This window comes from Pseudorca crassidens, chromosome 3 (genome assembly GCF_039906515.1).
Source record: "Pseudorca crassidens isolate mPseCra1 chromosome 3, mPseCra1.hap1, whole genome shotgun sequence".
Lineage (NCBI taxonomy): Eukaryota > Metazoa > Chordata > Mammalia > Artiodactyla > Delphinidae > Pseudorca > Pseudorca crassidens.
The window spans coordinates 140533237-140554546 of NC_090298.1; the positions used below are offsets into that span (position 1 = coordinate 140533237).

The window sequence follows — 21310 nt, forward strand, 5'->3', positions numbered from 1 at the left end:
GTACGCGGGCCTCTCACCGTTGTGGCCTCTCCCTTTGCGGAGCATAGGCTCCGGACGCGCAGGCTCAGCGGCCATGCCTCATGGGCCCAGCTGCTCCGCGGCATGTGGGATCCTCCTAGACCGGGGCACGAACCCGTGTCCCCTGCATCGGCAGGTGGACTCTCAACCACTGCGCCACCAGTGAAGCCCCCATTCTTTTAACTTCAGAGTTATAGAAAAGTTGATTGAATAGTACAAAGACTTTCCATATACTCTTCATCCAGATTTCCCAGATGTTAGCAGTTTCCTATTTTACGTCTATCCTTTTCTCTACATTTGCTTTAGAACCATTTGAGATCAAGTTGCAGAAATGATGCCAGTTTACTCTACATCAGTGTAAATACAAGGACATTTTCGTACATAATCACAGTACAGTTCTCAACACTAAAAATTACATTGACACAACAGTATTATCTAATCTATAAACCTTATTAAGATGTCACTAATTGTCCCAATAATTTCTTTTATAGCAAAAGAAAATTCCAGATCATAAGTTCCATTCAGTTGTCATGTCTCTTTAGTTTCCTTTAGTCTGGAAGAATACTTCAGCTTTTGTCTTTCATGCCATTGATATATTTGAAGAGTACAAACCAGTTATTTTGTAGAATGTCCCTCGGTTTGGGTTTATCTCTGTTTCTCCATGATTAGTTTCAAGTTTATGCATTTTTGGCAGTGTTACCATAGGCATCATATCAGGTTTACATGATGTTGATGTGTCTTACTACTAGTGATAGTATCTCTGATCACTCAGTTAAGGTGCTGCCCATCAGTTTTCTCCATTGTAAAGTTAGTTTTCCCTTTGTAATTAATAAATATCTTGTGAGGAAATTCTTTGAAAGTATAGAAATATCCTGTTAGTCAGCCTTGCAGCCACTAGTTCTAGCATTTATTGATGGCACTTGCCTTAATTATTACTCTGATGGTTGCCAAATGGTGCTTTTCTAATTTCATCATTCCTTCTACATTTAATAGTTTTACCATTCTGGGACTTCCCTGGTGGTCCAGTGGCTAAGACTCTGCACTCCTGATGCAGGGGGCCTGGGTTTGATCTCTGGTCAAGGAACTAGATCCCACATGCCGCAACTAAGAGTTCCCATGCCACAAGTAAAGATCCTGCATGCCACAACTAAAGATCCCAGGCTGCACTGAAGACGCAAATAAATAAATAAGTAAATATTAAAAAAAATAGTTACCATTCTACTTAATGGAAGAGCTTGCTCCTTCTTATTTATTTATTTATAAATATAGACTCAAGAATTATTATTTTATTCAATGAGTTATAATCCATGGCTATCATTATTTATTTTGATGTTTATGTTGTCCCATATTTGACCCTCAAATTTGGCTTCTATGTATTTTTGACATGTCCTCATCCTTCTTTGAATACTTCTTTACTTTCTTGCACAATAAGATGATCTAGGGGGACTTCCCTGGTGGCGCAGTGGTTAAGAATCCGCCTGCCAATGCAGGGTTCATGGATTCGAGCCCTGGTCCGGGAATATCCCATATGACACAGAGCAACTAAGCCTGTGTGCCACAACTACTGAGCCTGTGCTCTAGAGCCTGTGAGCCATATCTACTGAAGCCTGCGTGCCTAGAGCCCATGCTTCGCAACAAGAGAAGCCACCGCAATGAGAAGCCCGCGCACCGCAATGAAGAGTAGCCCCCATTCACTGCAGCTAGAAAAAGACCTTGTGCAGCAATGAAGGCCCAACGCAGTCAAAAAAAAAAAAAAGATGATCCAGGTTCATCTTGTACTTTTCCTGGAGTCAACCTTTTTTCTGAGGAGCCCTACTTCTACATAGTAGGAAATAGTTTATTTTTGTTTTAATTTATTTATTTTTTGAAAATTTTAATGGAGTATAGTTGATTTACAATGTTGTGTTAGTTTCAGGCGTACAGCAAAGTGAATCAATTGTACATATACATATATCCACTTTTTTTTAGATTCTTTCCCGTATAGTCCATTACAGGGTATTGAGTAGAGTTCCCTGTGCTATACAGTAGGTCCTTATTAGTTATCTATTTTATATGTAGTAGTATGTATATGTCAATCCCAGTCTCCCAATTTATCCCTCCCCCCCTTACCCCGGCGACTGTAAGTTTGTTATGTCTGTAACCCTATTTCTATTTTGTAAATAAGTTCGTTTGTACCCTTTTTTTAGATTCCACATCTAAGTGATAGCATATGATATTTGTCTTTCTCTGTCTGACTTAATTCCCTCAGTATGACAATCTCTAGGTCGATCCATGTTGCTGCAAATGGCATTATTTTGTTCTTTTTTTGTGGCTGAATAATATTCCATTGTATATATGTACTACATCTTCTTTATCCATTCCTCTGTTGATGGACATTTAGGTTGCTTCCATGTCCCGGCTACTGTAAATAGTGCTGCAGTGAACATTGGTGTGCATGTATTTTTTTTTTAATTAAAAAAAATTAATTTATTTTTGGCTGCATTGGGTCTTCGTTGCTGCGTATGGGCTTTTGCTAGTTGTGGCGAGCGGGGGGCTACTCTTTGTTGCAGTGTGCAGGCATCTTATTGTGGTGGCTTCTCTTGTTGCGGAGCACGGGCTCTAGCTGCACGGGCTCCAGTAGTTGTGGCATGCGGGCTCAGTAGTTGTGGCACAGGGGCTTAGTTGCTCTGCATCATGTGGGATCTTCCCAGACCAGGGTTTGAACCCGTGTCCCCTGCATTGGCAGTCAGATTCTTAACCACTGTGCCACCAGGGAAGCCCCTCACCCATGATTTTAAAACCTAGCCATCCAATTCTATTGTTATGGAAATGTTCTCTAGCTATAAACCCAACGCTTCCATCCACGTCCATCCTGCTATCTGCTTCTCCCGTGTGGATTCTTCTTCCTTCGGGTAATGAGTTAGGGTTTGAGCACAAATAGGTAACTGGAATTCTGGCTTAGGAGGGACCATTACAAAGTGCTGGGGTGCTTTAATGCCAATTCTTCATCCTCCCGGTTTGAGTTCATACTCTCCTTCTGTTGCTAAGGAGAGGGTTAGGCAAGAGACATTAGAATTTTCTTCAGTAGGAAAATGAACAATTCTGACTCTGTACATTACCATGCTGCTGAGCCTTGGGTCTCTGGTAGAAGGCCATTTTCCATCAGGAACTTGGCTAAAATTCCTTATGGGATGGACAAAGGGGTTGCTATGGTCCACGATGGACTTAGCTTGGGGTAAATAAATCCAGCACTCTCAACTGAATGGAGGAAGCAAGAGTTTGTGCAATGCGAGGCAGAGAGTTGTCTGTCCATCCTGTGGATAAGGGAAATAGGCATAGAAAAGCTAAGACAATTAGTAGCTTCATAGACGTACCAGTCAGGGTCATATTTAAATCACCCAGCACGGGCAGAGAAGTTCAGTGAATTCTGAAAGCAAGGGTGAGAGCAAAGAAGACAATAGTTATCAAAATCTACCAGAGCATATCAATTATTCTGTAAGTGGATTGGAGTGCTGGAAGGGAAAAGGAAGATAGTGGCTATGGGTACTTAGCCTAGGGTCTAAGAAATCTTTCTGTCCTTTTTGAATAAGAGCTTCAGGTCTTGGAGAGGCTCACTCATCCACCTGGAATTTTCAGGCTGTCCTGGGTCTTCTGGATCCTGTGGAGACTCTGAGGAAGGGGTGGATCCACAGGGATGGCTGGAATGTGGGTCTTCAGGTTCCTGTAACATATCGGTGGAGACAGGTTTAATCCTGAACAGATGAACCCAGCTGGTGACCCCCTGGAGTTTAACTGCCGTAGGAGTGCTCAGCAGGCCTTGGTAACGACCCTTCCATTTTGGGAGTAGCTGGTCACCAGGGGACTCATTTTTCCAGGTCTTTAAAAGTACCCAGTCTCCAGGGTTTACAACATGGTGATTGGGACTGTCATCTGGAGAGGGCTGTACTCTGTTGCCATGCTCTTGTATAGCCTCCGGACATGGCCTAGGTTTATAATGTATCCAAGATGAGCCTGGGTTTCTGGGTCAGTTAGCATGTCCAGAGTAAGGAATGGCCTTCCATATGTCATTTCTAAAGGGTTTAACTTAATGGTTGCTTTAGGGGCTGCTCTGACCCTTAAGAGGGCTATTGGCAACAGGCGATACCACGACTCTGACGTTTGCTGACTGAGTTTGCCTAAGGTTTTCTTTAGAGTATGATTAGCCTGTTCTACTTTTCCTGAGGACTGAGGTCCCCCAGATGAATGGAGGTGGTATTTAATTCCTGAAGCCTGTGAAAGCTGTTGTGTGACCTTTGCTACAAACAAAGGTCCATTGTCACTCTGAAGATGACGGGGCAACCCAAATCTAGGAATAATTTCCTTTAGGAGTGCCTCAGCTACTTCAGTTGCCTTCTCTGTTCTGGTAGGGAAGGCCTCTATCCATCCAGTAAAAGTATCTATAAAGACTAGTAAGTATTTGAAGCCCTGGAAAGAGGGCATCTGAGTGAACTCTATTTGCCAGTCCTCTCCTGGGTAAGTACCACGTCGCTGGACTGGGCTAACGAGATGGGGAGGCTTAAGGTTGCTTCCTGGATTGAGTGGCACAAACAGCACAGGCTTGAGTAACTCCTTTAACTGTCTGCAGGAGCCCTTTTCCTGTAAAAAGTCGGAAAACAATTGTAGACATTGCGGGCTTCCCTGGTGGTGCAGTGGTTAAGAATCTGCCAGCCAATGCAGGGGACACGGGTTCATGCCCTGCTCCGGGAAGATCCCACATGCTGCGGAGCAACTAAGCCCGTATGCCACAACTATTGAGCCTGCACTCTAGACCCCGCGAGCCACAATTACTGAAGCCTGTGTGCATAGAGCCCATGCTCCACAGCAAGAGAAGCCACCAAAATGAGAAGCCTGTGCACTGCAACAAAGAGTAGTCCCCACTCACCGCAACTAAAGAAAGCCCATGTGCAGCAATGAAGACCCAACGCAGCCCAAAATAAATAAATAAATAAATTTATTTAAAAAAAAAATTGTAGACATTGCATGTTTCCCCAGATGGAGAGAATCATGTAGCCCTTTAATAATTTTCCGTTGGTCAGAGAGAGGTATGAGCAATTTCTGATCTATGTGCCACCAGCCATCTGTTCCCTTAGTTCCCCCTCTTGTCTCTTCAGAAGTCGAGTACCTGGGTATAACGTTAGACGGGGTAAGGGATGGGATTAATGCCATTTCTGTTATGGGCATCAGGGCTGCTTTCTTTGCTTCCCTATCTGCCCTGTTGTTTCCTTGGGAAATTTGAGGAGTTCCCTTTTGGTGCCCATGGCAGTGAATGACTGCTACCTGTTGTGGATTTTTGAACTGCTTCCATGAGATGTAAAATCTCAGCCCCATATTTTATAGGGGAGTTTCTTGCATTTAGAAGCCCTCTCTCTTTCCATATAGCTGCGTGGGCATGCAAAACAAGGAAGGCAACCTTGAGATCGAGTACAGTAAACCATTTGGCGTCCTCAGGGATTTGGGTTAATAGGTTATAAGGATGGCCATGAGGGGATGAATAGGGACCTCTGTGTCGTTTACTGCTGTAAGGTCTTGTACCATCCTATATTCCCCGTTTGGCTTAACAACTGGCAGAACAGGAGCACTGCACGGAGACTGGCAGGACACCAAAAGACCATGCCTTAAGGATTTATCTATGAGGGGTTGTAAACCCTTCTTTGCTTCCAGCTTTATGGTATATTGTCTTTTGTTAGGATAGGCAATTTCTGGCCTAAGGCTAATTCTTACAGGTTGGGCATTATGGCCCTTCCAGGGATTCCTTTGTCCCATGCTGAAGGGTCCACTGCCTGTAGAATATGGCTGGGAATAGGACCTTGCTCTTCTGGCTGGTCCGTCTTAGTCAGAGTTAAGATAAGGGGCGGCTCGGGGCCTCCTAACCGGAGTATGGCCCCAAGGGAGCTCAGAAGGTCTCTCCCCAGTAGTGGGGTTGGACACGCAGGTACAACTAAAAAGCCATGTGAAATTAACCGCTGCTCAAATTGGCAAGTGAGAGGCCCAGTAAAGTAATGGGTGCGAGGCTTTCTGTCGACACCAGTCACGGTACAGCTTTTAGAGGAAGGAGGTCCAGTGTGAGAAATTAAGACAGAGTAAGTGGCTCCTGTATCAGTTAAAAAATTGATTTTCTTACCTGCCACATCAAGGACTACCTGGAGCTCCTTGACGGAGATAGATATCTTGTTGGGGCGAGGTGCCAGAATCCGCGGGCTGCCTCAGTTGTCCAGCATGGCCATCTCAGGAGTGAGCCTTCCCCTTTGGGACTGAGGGCAGTCCCTCTTCTAATGACCTGTTTGTTTACACACTGGGCACGGCCCGGGGGGCTCTTTCTGGCAATCTCAGGCCCAGTGGCCAGTTGACTTGCATTTGTAGCACTCCCCCTTGTTGGTCTTACCTCCAGACCGATAGTTCGACTTTTCTTGGCCCCCTTGGGTTATCCTGAGGTCGCAAGCCATGGCTGACAGCAACAGCTATCAGTTTTGCATGAGCCCTGGCCTGTGTTTTCTTATGTTGGGTTCTCTCTTCTTCCCCAGCTTGATCTCAGTTATTAAGTACCCCAAAGGCCACATCTAGGAGTTGGGACATGGGGGCTTGTGAGCCAAATTGTAACTTCTGGAGTTTCTGTCTAATATTAGGTGTGGACTGGCTGATGAAGTGTTGTCCCAGAAGGGACTGACCTTTGGAAGTGGAGGAATCTATGGTGGTATACTTTTTTTTCTTTTAATTTCTTTATTTTATTTCTTTATTTTTTTGGCTGTGTTGGGTCTCCACTGCTGCACGTGGGCTTTCTCTAGCTGTGGCGAGTGGGGGCTACTCTTCGTTGCGGTGCATGGGCTTCTCATTGTTATGACCTCTCTTGTTGTGGAGCACTGGCTCTAGGTGCGTGGGCTTCAGTAGTTGTGGCACGTGGGCTCAGTAGTTGTGGCTCACGGGCTCTAGAGCACAGGCTCAGTAGTTGTAGAGCACAGGCTTAGTTGCTCTGTGGCATGTGGGATCCTCCCGGACCAGGGCTCGAACCTGTGTCCCCTTCATTGGCCACTGTGCCACCAGGGAAGTCCCCAAATTTCCAATTCTTAAGGATACACTCCAGAGGTGTCTCTTCTGGCTTGGAGGGGGATCCTTCCATGCTGAGTAACCTGCAACCGAGAACACGAGAGTACTCCTAGAATAGAATCTGGTGTCCTGGAAACATTTACCAGGAGGGTTTAACCTGAAGGGGTTCAGGGCGTCCCCCAAATTCCCTTCGAACCTGATGGGGTTTCAAGCGACCTCTACTCTCCCATCAATTTTTGACCAGACGTCTCTGGCCTTCCTTTGTACCTTGTGCAAGGCGTCTCCCTCAGCACGGCCAGAGAAGGGCTTTTGAATCAGTGCAGACCGGTTGCCAGGGCTTTCCTTAAGAGGGGTCCCTTGTCTACAGAGTTTATGTCCTATGATAAGTCTTCCAATGGTGGGGTGTATTTCTCGCGACTGAGCATCTACAAAGTTTGTAATTCGGGATTCTGGGTAGCAGCCAGTCCGATAGGCTGTCTGTAGCAGCATGTAGGCTGTTAAGGCCTGGAGTGATGGGGCTGATAGATGCAAAGACAAACCCTTGAAAAAATTGGAGTTGGGCGCTGTGGAAGATGTCATGGGTTTCAAGGCTCGAGGGCTGGGAGGTATAGAAATTCTCATAGTAAATCTCTGGGCATTGAGTGAGGTGAGAGACTAGACAACAGAAGAATCCAAAATCCTTTGCCCTATCTGTCTGGCAACTAAGATAGAATTGGGAATTGTCTGACAATTTTGTCTGACACAGGCAGCACTGGGTTTGGCAGGGGCAGGGATGCAGTTTAGGAATAATATCCAGTAAATCCTTCCCTAAAAGGGGGCAGAGATACGAAGTGAGAAAGAGACCTTGTTGTGCGAGTAAGGTGGGAAGGAAAGGCGTAGTGGAGGGTTCCTTACGGGACAGAGAGAGGGAGAGCAAGAGAGAGACCCCTGGGGCTCCTGCACCGTTGGAAATCATGTTTCCACCACATCCCAAAGGACAGTGTCACCTGTCACCCAAGTGTTATTTGAATCTGCATGGCCTGGGAAATTCCCCTGCCACCCCTTATGTTGTTGTGGGGAGCCACGAGGCTGGGAGCGGACAGAGCAAGAGTGAAAGTCAGGGGCCTCAAGCCACAGCTGGGTGAAGCCCGCGGTTTACCTTGACTTCCCGAATTCCTGGGTTTCGGCACCAAATATGATCACGGGTGGCCTTGGCCTGCAGTGGCTTGAAGCAGGATTTCAGTTCCCGGCCAGTGATTGAGGTTGGGTCCCGGCAGTGAGAGCACCGGATCCTAGCCACTAGAACGGTCGTCAGTGACAAAGCCCTGGCCGTACGGCTTTGCAGAAAAAGAATCCCCACAAAGACAGAAAGTAGTGAAACAGGTAAAGTATTTATTAAGAGAAAAAAAGAGTACAGTATGTGTGGATAGACACATGGGTGGGCTCAGAGAGAGAGTCGCACCCTCGTGGCAGCTTGAATCACTTTTATGGGGCATTTCTTCCATGTTTCCTTTGACCAATCATTTTGATTTGCCTGGATCAGAGTCCATATTTGGTGTATCTCAGGATTTTCCCATGTGTGCATGCACATCTCTTAGCCAAGATGGATTCTACTGAAGAGGCCTATGGGTAGTGAGCATTAGTTGCCATCACTTCCCTTTTGACCTCCAAGGAGCCCTTCTGTGCATGTATAGTTGGGGAGGTCTCCAGACTTCAAGAATGAGGAATTTAGGGACTTCCCTGGTGGCGCAGTGGTTTGGAGTCCGCCTGCCATTGCAGGGGACATGGGTTCGATCCCTGTTCCGGGAAGATTCCACATGCTGTGGAGCAACTAAGCCCGTGTGCCACAACTACTGAGCCTGTGTGCCACAACTACTGGAGCCTGCGTGCCTAGAGCCTGTGCTCCACAACAAGAGAAGCCACTGCAACGAGAAGCCCACGCATCGCAATGAAGAGCAGCCCCTGCTTGCCGCAACTAGAGAAAGCCTGCGCGCAGCAACAAAGACCCAATGCAGCCAAAACTAACTAACTAAATTTATTTTAAAAGAAAAGAATGAGGAATATGTGGTCTCTTATAGTCTATCCCAGGAGGGCCTTGTCTCCTCTCTCAATTTTTCTGTTGTTTCTGTCTCAGAGTATCGGTCCACGAAGAACGAAATCAAACCGTTTGCCCTGGGGGCCCATGTGTCTCCTGCCTCAAATTGGGGTTAGAAGAAGCAGAGGAAGAATTGACTGAGCTGGATTTTGGCGGATCAATTGGAGGTAGATGAGTTGAGGGAATAGGAAAAGGGCATTCCAGAATAAAATGTTACAAAAAAAGTACTGAGAATAATGTACCTATAGTTCAGCTAGCCAACTGTTAACATTTTGTTTAGTTTTCTTCTTTTTTTTAAAGAAATCATGAAAGACCTGTCAAAAGTGCTCTTTATTCCTCCTTTCCATTTATCCTGGCTTCCACCCCTCCCCACTCTCATGCCGTCATATTATCCCAGTGTGTATTCATATATTCATCTAGTTCATTTTCTATACACACATATTTTCCATAATCAGTATATATTGTAATTCTATGTATTTTTAAATTTACATAAATCATTTCACATGTACACATAACAGAGCCACAAGGCTAAAACTAATGAATGATTTCTAAAACTGTTTTTCCCATTCTCTCCCTCCTTTGCTGGGAACTAAAACTTAAATTCTTTGCTACTGTGCATTCTTTGTTACTGATTAACGTGGGTGGGCATTCTTGCTGTTTTTGCTTGTTCCTCTGATCTTAACTCCAGCCCCAAGACTTTGCTTTAAATACACGCTTTCTCCCCAGAAAGCAGGTCATAGTTTTCAAGGCGCTAGTCTGCTACCCTCCTCATTTGCTGGCAAATCAATACATTTCTCTTTCCTTTATCCTCAAAACCTTGTCCTCATTATTCTCATTTGGCGAGGGGACAAGGACGGAATTTTCGGTAACATTCTTTGGGACGTTGCTATTTCAACAACTCTTACGAGCTGTCAAATGTTGATACATATAGGACTCATTTATTAGTTTTATTTGTTGTAATATTTTATTGTAGGAACATACCACGTTTTATTCATTCATGTCTTATTGTACATTTCCTTTGTTTTCATTTTTCATAGGGAAGTGGGCTTGAACATGAACATTTCTTCTGCACACCTGTATACATGAAATTGCTGGGTCATAAAATGCACATTTTAAATTTCACCAAAAGTGGCTATTCTAATTTTTTGCTTCCACCTGGCATCTCTAAGAGTTTCCATTTCCCAGATTTCCTTCTTCCCCTGAAATGGTCAGACTTTAACATTTACCATCCAAAGATAGTTTTCGTTTTTTTGTGGCCTCTCCCATTGCGGAGCACAGGCTCCGGACGCGTAGGCTCAGCAGCCATGGCTCACGGGCCCAGCCGCTCCGCGGCATGTGGGATCTTCCCGGACCGGGGCACGAACCCGTGTCCCCTGCATTGGCAGGCAGACTCTCAACCACTGCGCCACCGGGGAAGCCCCCGGAGATAGTTTGCAAGTGGTCTTATCAGATAATTTCAGTCTAACTTTATTTATTTATATAAATTTATTTAGTTTTGGTTGCATTGGGTCTTCTTTGCTGTGCACAGGCTTTCTCTAGCTGTGGCGAGCGGGGACCACTCTTCATTGGGGTGCACGGGCTCTAGGCGCCCGCGGCCTTCAGTAGTTGTGGAACACAGGCTCAGTAGTTGTCGCTCGTGGGCTCTAGAGCACAGGCTCAGTAGTTGTGGCACATGGGCTTAGTTGCTCTGCGGCATGTGGTATCTTCCCGGAGCAGGGCTATGAACCCGTGTCCCCTGCGTCGGCAGGAGGATTCTTAACCACTGCGCCACCAGGTAAGTCCTCAGTCTAACTTTAGATACATGCAAAGACAGGGCCAGAGGAGGCTTGATGTGGCAGAGAAACCTTTGAAGGTTTCACTGTAGGGTTTCGGGGACCCTGTTACTACTCTTTAGTTTCCCTCAAAGCACTAGCAAATGATAAAGCAAACGAACAAACTGCGAGACCACCGGGAGATGCCCAGTATGCCCTTGGATATGGAATCCACCTCGCGCTGATGGCGCCTCCCACCTCACACGGTTGGTATGTCCTGGCGGCAGTCTCCCCCCCGCAGTGCGGGTTGGTTCCGTCCCCGGACGCCCGCGCATGCGCCTGCCCCGAGAGCTCGTCTTCTCGCGGTACCTCAGCTTCGCGCGCACTCGTCCGCCCCTAGTTCCTAAAGTGCTGCGGACGGTTGCGACCCGCGGCACCTGACGGGGGGGGGCTCAGCGAAGCGGCGGGGACCGGTCGGTGAGTACTTGACGCTTCGGTACACCTCCCGCCCGCTTGCTTCCCGCCTCCTTCTCACCCTCAGGGGGGCCGCGGCCCACTCCTCTCCCGGAGGGGCGCCTCTGACTTGGGGGTAGGGCCCTCTCGACGGTGAGGCGGGTCTCTCCGGACGCCGAGGTGGGCGCCTCCTGAAGGGACGGCCCTTTGGGACGGCGGGGTAGGCCCCTTGGAAAACCGGGGATGGCTCCTCAGGGTACTGGGCGCCTCTCGACGCCTGGTGGGCCCCTGGTGACGCCGGATGGGCTTCCGCCCTCGGGTGCCCGGACCGCGCCCCTCACACACAGGGTGCGGTCTTCATTCTCCCCGGGTTCCCCTGGCGAAGGGCTCTGGTTCCCGCCAGCCCCTCGAAGGCGTCTTTCTCACGCTGAGCACCCCGCGAGCGGCCTCCGTCCGCGCCGCGTCCTTCCGCGGGGTCCCACAGCCGGGACTTCTCGCGGAGTCAGGGCGACTGGGCCCCTCCGCCCCTTTCTCCTCACGCTCCCTCCCTACTCCAGGCTACTGTTTTGTTGGTGAGTGTTCTAGTTTTTTTGCCCAGATAGATGTTTCTTGGGAATCCTTATCATCATTTACCACTTTCCTCTCCAACAGAACTAGTATGTTTCCGCGCTGTACGGTGATAGTGTTTCAGGCTTTTTACATATACACATTTGTTGAATCTTCACGACAATCTTGTGAGATAGGTACTCTTATCCTCCTCACTTTACATATTAGATAACTGAGGATCGAAGACACATGGCGTAAGTCGTTGAGCTGGTTTTGAATCCAGCCAGACTGACTCCAATGTTCTTGTTCTTGTATTTAGTCACTGAGAATGAGTAACACCCAGGAAAAAGTGAAAGTTTATGCTACTGTCTTTATTTTTTCCTGTTAGAGGCAGTGCCTTTTAGTTGAATCCAAAAGTGTGTCTCTGGAATCAGACACATCGCGCTTCAATTCCCAACTTTCCCATTTACGAACTTGAGAAATTACCAGCTGTTTGATTTTGAATGTTTCCTAATGTGTAAAATCGTGATAAAAATAACGTAAAATAATGATGCCTACCACATAGAGTTATTGGGAGGAGTAACCTCTATAATGCATGTGAGGTACCTAAAATAGTGTCCAAGGACTCAGTAAATAACTTTAATTATTTCTCAGTGTGTTTGGATTCTGTTTTTACACACTTGTCCTAAACTGAGGCTGAATATAAACTGGAAAATAGAGCATCAGGTGTGTGTGTGTGCGTTTACCTTTTTTTAAATTGGAGAAACAGTCAAGCTGATCAGTTGATGAAGAGCTTGGTACCGAGTTTCTTGAATGGTGACTTATTTAGGCGTAAAAGTCAGTCATTCATAGAGGACTGTTAAGGTCGCTGTGCCACCAAGCTTTCAGAGCAATTTTGACAGATTTGGTAGGGAGAATGTCAAGATTTTAAATTATCTTGTCAGTGATTGTTCTTCAGATAGATCAAGATGGTGGAAGTGCTGAACAAAAAAGAAAAATAATATCTTCCAAATTGGAGATTTTCAAGGACACTACCAACCTGTGATGTAACAAGTCTCATTTTTGGGTCACCTTTCCTGCTTGTGCATTCTTTATAGACATTTTGTTCCTAACTGTCATGATTAAGAAGAGACTGTTGGCATCTAGACGCTGTTCCTTCTTTGCAGACACAGTGGTAATTCATTCTGTAGCCTCTGTTCAAGTAATTGAAGATAAATCATTATTTTAGTGATTTTAATTTTTTTTTTCATTTTGAAGGGTAGCAACTTAAATAGTAGTTGAACTATATGTTAGGTTGTTCGTTTAAATTGGCTGAGCAGTGACCTTTTTACTCTTAGAATTTCTGTGGAAATAGTATGGCTAAATCTCATGAAGCACTGGAATTTTGAAATCTGTGGGGTGCCAGTACGTAACACTTCTTACTGATCCCTTATCTGCTGTGATTGTTTGAAAACCCATTTTGAGCCTGAAGGTGGTTCTGTGCTAGGGAGAAGAGTTTTTACTTATTTAAATATCTTTAAGGAATTACATGTATTTGGTGGTGTAGCTACCACTGCTATCATGTTTGAACATACTGGTTTAAATAACTAAATGTACAAGAAACACTTAAAAAGATAAAAACTATTCCTTACAAGATGTTTTCTTAGGGAACTATGATTCCTCCAGTCTTCCCCCATACTTATCCCTACCTATTCATGATATTCTTTTAGATTCAAGGATCACCTTAAGTCTTATTTATTCTCCATATAGCTTCCTACAGCCTATCATAATTTTAGCCTTCTGTGCCTTTATATAGCATTTAGTAATTTAAATATATATAATTTAAATGTATATTTTATTGAATTATATTTAATAATTTAAATATATAAGTTATGCTATAATTTAAATATAAGCATAAAGTATAATTCATCTAATATTTATGTGTGCATACCTTATATTAGGCAGCAGTTGGAAGAAATCCAAAGATTAAGTCATGGAGTATTGGGAGTCAGGATTTGGAGTCGAGAGACAGATGTGCAAGTGCCTGCTTTGTGGCTTTGGGCAAGTTACTTTTCTGAACCTATGTTTCCTCATAATAATTATATATACTTCTTAGGTTTTTATGAGGATTAATTAAAATATTCATTCACTTACAAATACTTATTATTAAAAAAAGCCCTTCTTAAAAAAGTATTGTTGACATATAATGAAGTGAACCAACCTTAATTGTATAGTTCAGTACATACATCCATGTAACTGCCACCCAAATAAAGATATGGAACATTTCCAGCACCTCAGAAGGGTCACCTGTGCCCCTTCCCAGTCAGTACCCTCCAGAGATAACTAGTGTTCTGGCTTGGTCACAGTAGGTTAATTTTTTTTAAACATCTTTATTGAGATATAATTCATATACCATACAATTTACCCACTTAAATGTACAATTCATTGGCTTTTAGTATTTTCACAGAGTTGTGTAACCATCACAACAACCAATTTTAGAACATTTCTTCACCCCAAAGAGAAACTCCATACCCCTAAGCCATCAGTACCATTCCCCCTGAGCCCTAAGCAATCACTGATCTACTCTCTGTCTATATAGATTTACTAATACGGATATTTTATGTAAATGGAGTCTTACAGTATGTGGTCCTCTGGCTTCCTTTTACTTAGCATGATGTTTTCGAGCTTTATGTATGTTGTTACATGTATCAGGCTTCATTCCTTTTTATTGCTGGATAATTTTCTGTTGTATGGATGTGACATTATTCCTTCACCTGTTGATGGACATTTGTGTTGTTTCCATTGTGGGGCTCTCATGAGTAATGCTGCTTTGTGAACATTTATGTACAAGATTTTGTGTGGACATAAATTTTAATTTCTTTTGGCTATTTACCTAGGAGTGGAATTGCTGAGTTGTATGGTAACTCTAATTTTAACATTTTGAGGAACTGCTAGACTGTTTTCGAAAGAGGCTTCACTATTTTACATATCCACCAGTAGCGTATGAGGGTTCAATTTCTCCAAATCCTTGCCTACACTTGTTATTGTATGTCTTTTTTAATTTTATTTTAAATTTTTTAATAAGTTTTAAAAAATGTTTTATTTATTTATTTTATTTTTATTTATTTTTGGCTGCCTTGGGTCTTTGCTGCTGCGTGCGGGCTTTCTCTAGTCGCAACTGCAAGCGGGGCCTACTCTTTGTTGCGGTGCATGGGCTTCTCATTGCGGTGGCTTCTCTTGTTGCGGAGCATGGGGTCTAGTTGCGCGGGCTTCAGTAGTTGTGGCTCTTGGGCTCTAGAGCACAGGCTCAGTAGTTGTGGCACACGGGCTTAGTTGCTCCGCGGCATGTGGGATCTTCCTGGACCAGGGCTCGAAACCATGTACCCTGCATTGGCAGGCGGATTCTTAACCACTGCACCACCAGGGAAGACTTATTGTATGTCTTTTTGATCATACACCCATTCTGGTGGGTGTAAAGTGGTATCACATCGTGGTTTTGATTTACATTTCCCTGATGGCTATTCGTATTGAACATCTTTTACGCATTTGCTTGCCATCTGTAAATAATCTTTGGAGAAATGTGTACTTCGATTCTTTGGCTAATTTTTTTTAATTTTTTTTTGTGGTACGCGGGCCTCTCACTGTTGTGGCCTCTCCCGTTGTGGAGCACAGGCTCCGGACGCGCAGGCTCAGCGGCCATGGCTTATGGGCCCAGCCGCTCTGTGGCATGTGGGATCCTCCCGGACCGGGGCACGAACCTGTGTCCCCTGCATCGGCAGGCGGACTCTCAACCACTGCGCCACCAGGGAAGCCCTGTTTTTTTTTTTTTTTTTTTTTTATTGTGGAAATCGTCCACGTTTTATTCAGTATTAGGGAAAAAGCAACAGTAAAGAGATTACATTCAGTGTGATTTTCAGCCTCCTAGAAACACCATTATTTATGTAGAGCAGAGATAAAGTTATAAGCAGATAATGTGGCAATGGATTTCACCTTGTTCTGGCACAACCTAATTTTGGCTGCCTTACCAGGTGAATCCAGTAAACAGAGACCCTCTTTTCAAACCAGTTTTAGGGGACGTGCTACTATTCTTACTACTGTTAGCCTCTTCTCATCAGGTCATCCTTTATTCCTGTAGCCCTATCTACTCACTAGTTAGCATTTCAGTTTTCTGCTCTCTGAAGGTTCCAAAAGAGTCTGTCTATTGATTTCATCACGCAGAACCGAGGTATATGGATGAGTCAGTGTGTATGTGTGTATGTGTGCGTGTTCATGAAAGAGACAGAGATAGAGCAAAGACATAGCAGAGGGAGAGAGAAAGAGAGAGAAGGAAAGTTATAAAAATAATCTCTTTTACTTTTCCCCTTTTCCGGTTTTGTTTTTCAAGTATGGGACTTTTTTTTTTTTTTTTAGTTTGTTTAATTAATTAATTTTTTTGGCTGCATTGGGTCTTCATTGCTGCATGCGGGCTTTCTCTAGTTGTGGCGAGCGGGGCTGCTCTTCATTGTGGTGTGCGGGCTTCTCATTGCGGTGGCTTCTCTTGTTGCAGAGCATGGGCTCTAGGCGCGTGGGCTTCAGTAGTTGCAGCACATGGGCTCAGTGGTTGTGGCACGTGGGCCTTAGAGCACATGGGCTTAAGTAGTTGCCATGCATGGGCTCAGTAGTTGTAGCTTGCGGGCTCTAGAGCGCAGGCTCAGTAGTTACGGCACACGGGCTTAGTTGCTGTGTGGCATGTGGGATCTTCCTGGACCAGGGATCGAACCCATGTTCTCTGAATTGGCAGGTGGTTTCTTAACCATTGCGCCACCAAAGGAGTCCCTGCGACTATGGTTTTGGATCAGCATAGTCTCTCTGATTTTTTTCAACCAAAATATTTTCTAATAAAACTCCTCCAAATTTTGCTTATTTGGCATGGGATCACTTCTCTAGTCTTTAGTGATGATTTGAAAATTCCTGTTTTTTTTTAAATTAATTTTTATTGAAGTATAGTTACAGTGTTGTGTTAGTTTTTGCTGTACAGCAAAGTGAATCAGCTATATGTATACATATAGCCCCTCTTTTTTGGATTTCCTTCCCATTTAGGTCACCACAGAAAATTGAGTAGAGTTTCCTGTGTTGTACAGTAGGTTCTCATTAGTGATCTGTTTTATACATAGTAGTGTATGTATGTCAGTCCCAGTCTCCCAGTTCATCCCACCCCCTCCTTCCCCCCCGCCCCCCTGGTATCCATACATCCATTCTCTACATCTGTGTCTATTTCAGCTTTGCAGATAAGTTCATCTGTATCATTTTTCTGGATTCCACATATAAGCGATATTATACGATATTTTTCTTTTTCTGATTTACTTCACTCTGTATGACAGTTTCTGGGTCCATCCACATCTCTGCAGATTGCACAGTTTCATTCCTTTTTATGGTTAATATTCCACTTTATATATGTACCACATCATCTTTATCCATTTTTCTGTCGATGGACGTTTACGTTTGCTCCATGTCCTGGCTATTGTAAATAGCGCTGCAGTGAACATTGGGGTGCATGTATCTTTTTGAATTATGGTTTTCTCCGGGTATATGCCCAGGAGTGGGATTGCTGGGTCATATGGCAGTTCTGTTTTTAGTTTTTTAAGGAACCCCCATGCTGTTCTCCATAGTGTCTGTATCAATTTACATTCCCACCAACAGTGCAAGAGGGTTTCCTTTTCTTCACACCCTCTCCAGTATTTATTGTTTGTAGATTTTTTTTGATGATGGCCCTTCTGACTGGTGTGAGGTGATACCTCATTGTAGTTTTGATTTGCATTTCTCTAATAATTAGTGATCTTGGGCATCTTTTCATGTGTTTATTGGCCACCTGTATGTCTTCTTTGGAGAAATGTCTATTTAGGTCTTCCGCCCATGTTTTGATTGGGTTGTTTGTATTTTTGATATTGAGTTGCATGTGCTCTTTGTATATTTTGGAGATTAATCCCTTGTCAATTGCTTCGTTGGCAAATATTTTCTCTCATTCTGAGGGTTGGCTTTTCATTTTGTTATAGTTTCCTTTTATGTGCAAAAGCTTTTAAGTTTAATTAGGTCCCATTGTTTATTTTTGTTTTCATTAGTCTAGGAGGTGGGTCTTTTAAAAAAGATCTTGCTGTGATTTATGTCAGAGAGTGTTCTGCCTATGTTTTCCTCTAAGAGCTTTATAGTGTCCAGCCTTACATTTAGGTCTTTAATCCATTTTGAGTTTTATTCTTGTGTATGGTGTTAGGGAGTGTTCTAATTTCATTCTTTTACATGTAGCTGTCCAGTTTTCCCAGCACCACTCTGGCTAATTTTTTTTTTTTTTTTTGGCGGTACAAGGGCCTCTCACTGTTGTGGCCTCTCCCGTTGTGGAGCACAGGCTCCGGACGCACAGACTCAGCGGCCATGGCTCATGGGCCCAGCCGCTCCGCGGCATGTGGGATCTTCCGGGACCGGGGCACGAACCCGTGTCCCCTGCATCGGCAGGCGGACTCTCAACCACTGCGCCACCAGGGAAGCCCACCACCACCATAATCAAGATACAGAACACTTATCTCAGGAGGTACCCTTGTGCCTGTTATCAGTCATTTCTCTCTCTCCCCCAGTCTGCCCTAAGGCAATTACTTGTTTGTTTTCTTTCCACTATTGATTATATTAGTCTTTTCTAGAATTTCATATACAGGCATATCTCAGATCTTGTGATTCCTCACGCTGGTCAAAATGACTATCAAAAAGTCTACAAATAACAAATGCTGGAGAGAGTGTGGAGAAAAGGGACCCTTTTATACTGTTGGTGGGAATGTAAATTGATGCAGCCACTATGGAAAACAGTTATGGAGTTCCTTAAAAAAGTAAAAGTAGAGATACCATATGATCCAGTAATCCTACTCCTAGGCATATATCCAGAAAAGATGAAAAAAACTCTAATTTGATCTGCTGTATAAAACGAAAAACAAAACCTCTAATTTGAGAAGATACAGACACCCCAATGTTCATAACAGCACTATTTACAATAGCCAAGACATGGAAACAATCTAGATGCCCATCAATAGATGATTGGTTTAAGGAGATATGGGGTGTGTGTGTGTGTGTGTGTGTGTGTGTGTGTGTGTGTGTGTGTGTGTGTGTAAAATGGAATATTACTCAGCCATGAAAATGAATAAAATAATGCCATTTGCAGCAACATGGATGGCCCTAGAGATTATCATACTAAGTGAAGTCAGACAGAAAGACAAGTATATAATAATACTTATATGTGGAATCTAAAAAATAATACAAATGAATCTGTATATAAAACAGAAACAGACTCACAGACATAGAAAACAAACTTACGGTTACCAATGGGGAAAGGGAAGGGTGGGGAGGGATAAATTAGGAGTAGGGGATTAACAGATACAAACTACTATACATAAAATGGATAAGCAGCAAGGATTTACTGTATAACACAGGGAACAACAGTATTTGGTATCTTACAATAACCTGTAAGGGAAAATAATCTGAAAAAAAAAAACCCGAATCACCTTGCTGTACACCTGGAACCAACACAGTATTGTAAATCATCTATACTACAGTAAAAAATTTACCTATTAGCTTAATATTTTCTTCTTTTCTGTGTGATTTCTTCAAGACTTAAGTCATTAAAAAATATGCATTAAGAATAGAAATTTGTGTTTAGCTTCCATTCTTATGATAGGGAATGATTTTGTGAATGACTCTGGATTGGAAGTGTTTGGGTGTACATTTTATTACTATCCTCCCTTAATACTAGGATTGTACAGACTTTTTTTTTTTTTGGCGGTACGTGGGCCTCTCACTGCTGGAGCCCCTCCCATTGCGGAGCACAGGCTCCGGATGCGCAGGCTCAGCAGCTACGGCTTATGGGCCCAGCCGCTCCATGGCACGTGGGATCCTCCCGGACCGGGGCACGAATCCCCGCGTCCCCTGCATCGGCAGGCGGACTCCCAACCACTGCGCCACCAGGGAAGCCCTGTACAGACTTTTTTTGATAATAAGATGTAACATTTCCCTTAGGAGTAGTTGGATGATTAAACAGTTTGAGCAGTTTGTAACACAGTTAAGGTTGTTCTTTTTATTTTATTTTTTTTAAATTGCTTTGCCTTAAAAAAAAAATATTTGGTTGCGTTAGGTTTTAGTTGCGGCAGGCAGGCTCCTTAGTTGTGGCATGCGAACTCTTAGTTGCAGCGTGCATGTGGGACCTAGTTCCCTGACCAGGGATCAAACCTGGGTCCCCTGCATTGGGAGCGTGGAGTCATATCCACTATGCCACCAGGGAAGTCCCTAAGGTGGTTCTTTTTTTTTTTTTTAATAAATTTATTTATTTATTTATTGGCCATGTTGGGTCTTCGTTGCTGCGCACTGGCTTTCTCTAGTTGTGGTGCGTGGGCTTCTCATTGTGGTGGCTTCTCTTGTTGTGGAGCATGGGCTCTAGGCCCGTGGGCTTCAGTAGTTGTGGCACTCAGGCTCAGTAGTTGTGGCACACGGGCTTAGTTACTCTGTGGCATGTGGGTCTTCCCGGACCAGGGCTCGAACCCGTGTCCCTTGCATTGGCAGGTGGATTCTTAACCACTGCGCCACCAGGGAAGTCCTAAGATTGTTCTTTTTAAATCAGTGACTATTTAAGTCATTAAGTCTCTGCTTTGGTTATGATGTAAAATCACCTGGGGAGGTTTTTTTTTTAATTTAGGTAGAATTCATAGAACATAAAATCCAACATTTTAGTCATTTTAAAGTGTATAATTTAATAGCTTTTTGTACCTTCAAAATGTTGTGCAGCTATCACCACTTTCTAATTTTAAACATTTTCATCACCCCAGAAAGAAACCCTATAGTCATTAAGTAGTCAGTCTATATTTCTCTCTCCTCCAACTTCTAGCAGTCTTAATCTGCTTTCTGTCTCTGTAGATTTGTCTATTCAGGATGTTTCATATAGACAGAATCATACAATATGTGGGCTTTTGTGTCTGGCTGCTTTCATTTAACATAATGTTTTCAAGGTTTATCCATGTTGTAGCATGTATTAGTACTTTATTCCTTTTTAAGGCTGACCAATATTCCATTTTATGGATGTCCCACATTTTGTGTATCCATTCATCATTTGGGTTATTTACATTTTTTGGCTATTATAATTAAGGCTGTTATGAACATTTAAGTACAAGTTTTTTTTTTTGAATACTTTTTAATTTTATTGGGTGTTTACCTGGGAGTAGAATTGCTAAGTGTATTTTAACTTTTTGAGGAATTGCCAAGCTATTTTCCACAGCAGCTGCAGAATTTTATATTCTCACTAGCAGTGGATGAAAGTTTTAATTTCTCTGCATCCTTGGGACTTCCTTGGTGGTGCAGTGGTTAAGAATCTGCCTGCCAACTCAGGGGACACGAGTTCGAGCCCTGGTCCAGGAAGATCCCACAT

General features: G+C 43.8%; 1 protein-coding gene across 11 annotated transcripts in view; it reads left to right on the forward strand.

Moving 5' to 3' along the window:
• The window catches only part of UIMC1 (ubiquitin interaction motif containing 1), a 190131-nt gene that overhangs the window by 42247 nt on the left and 126574 nt on the right, over positions 1–21310 (forward strand). For 8 of the 11 annotated variants that reach the window (XM_067732751.1, XM_067732752.1, XM_067732742.1 and 5 more), the window contains exon 1: positions 11229–11379. The exons of 1 other annotated variant lie outside the window; for it this stretch is intronic. The gene's annotated coding sequence lies outside the window, so the exon portion shown is untranslated. Of the gene's footprint in view, positions 1–11228; positions 11380–18219; positions 18443–21310 lie in introns of those variants that run through there. 2 more of the 11 variants (XM_067732740.1, XM_067732745.1) reach the window with 2 other exon arrangements.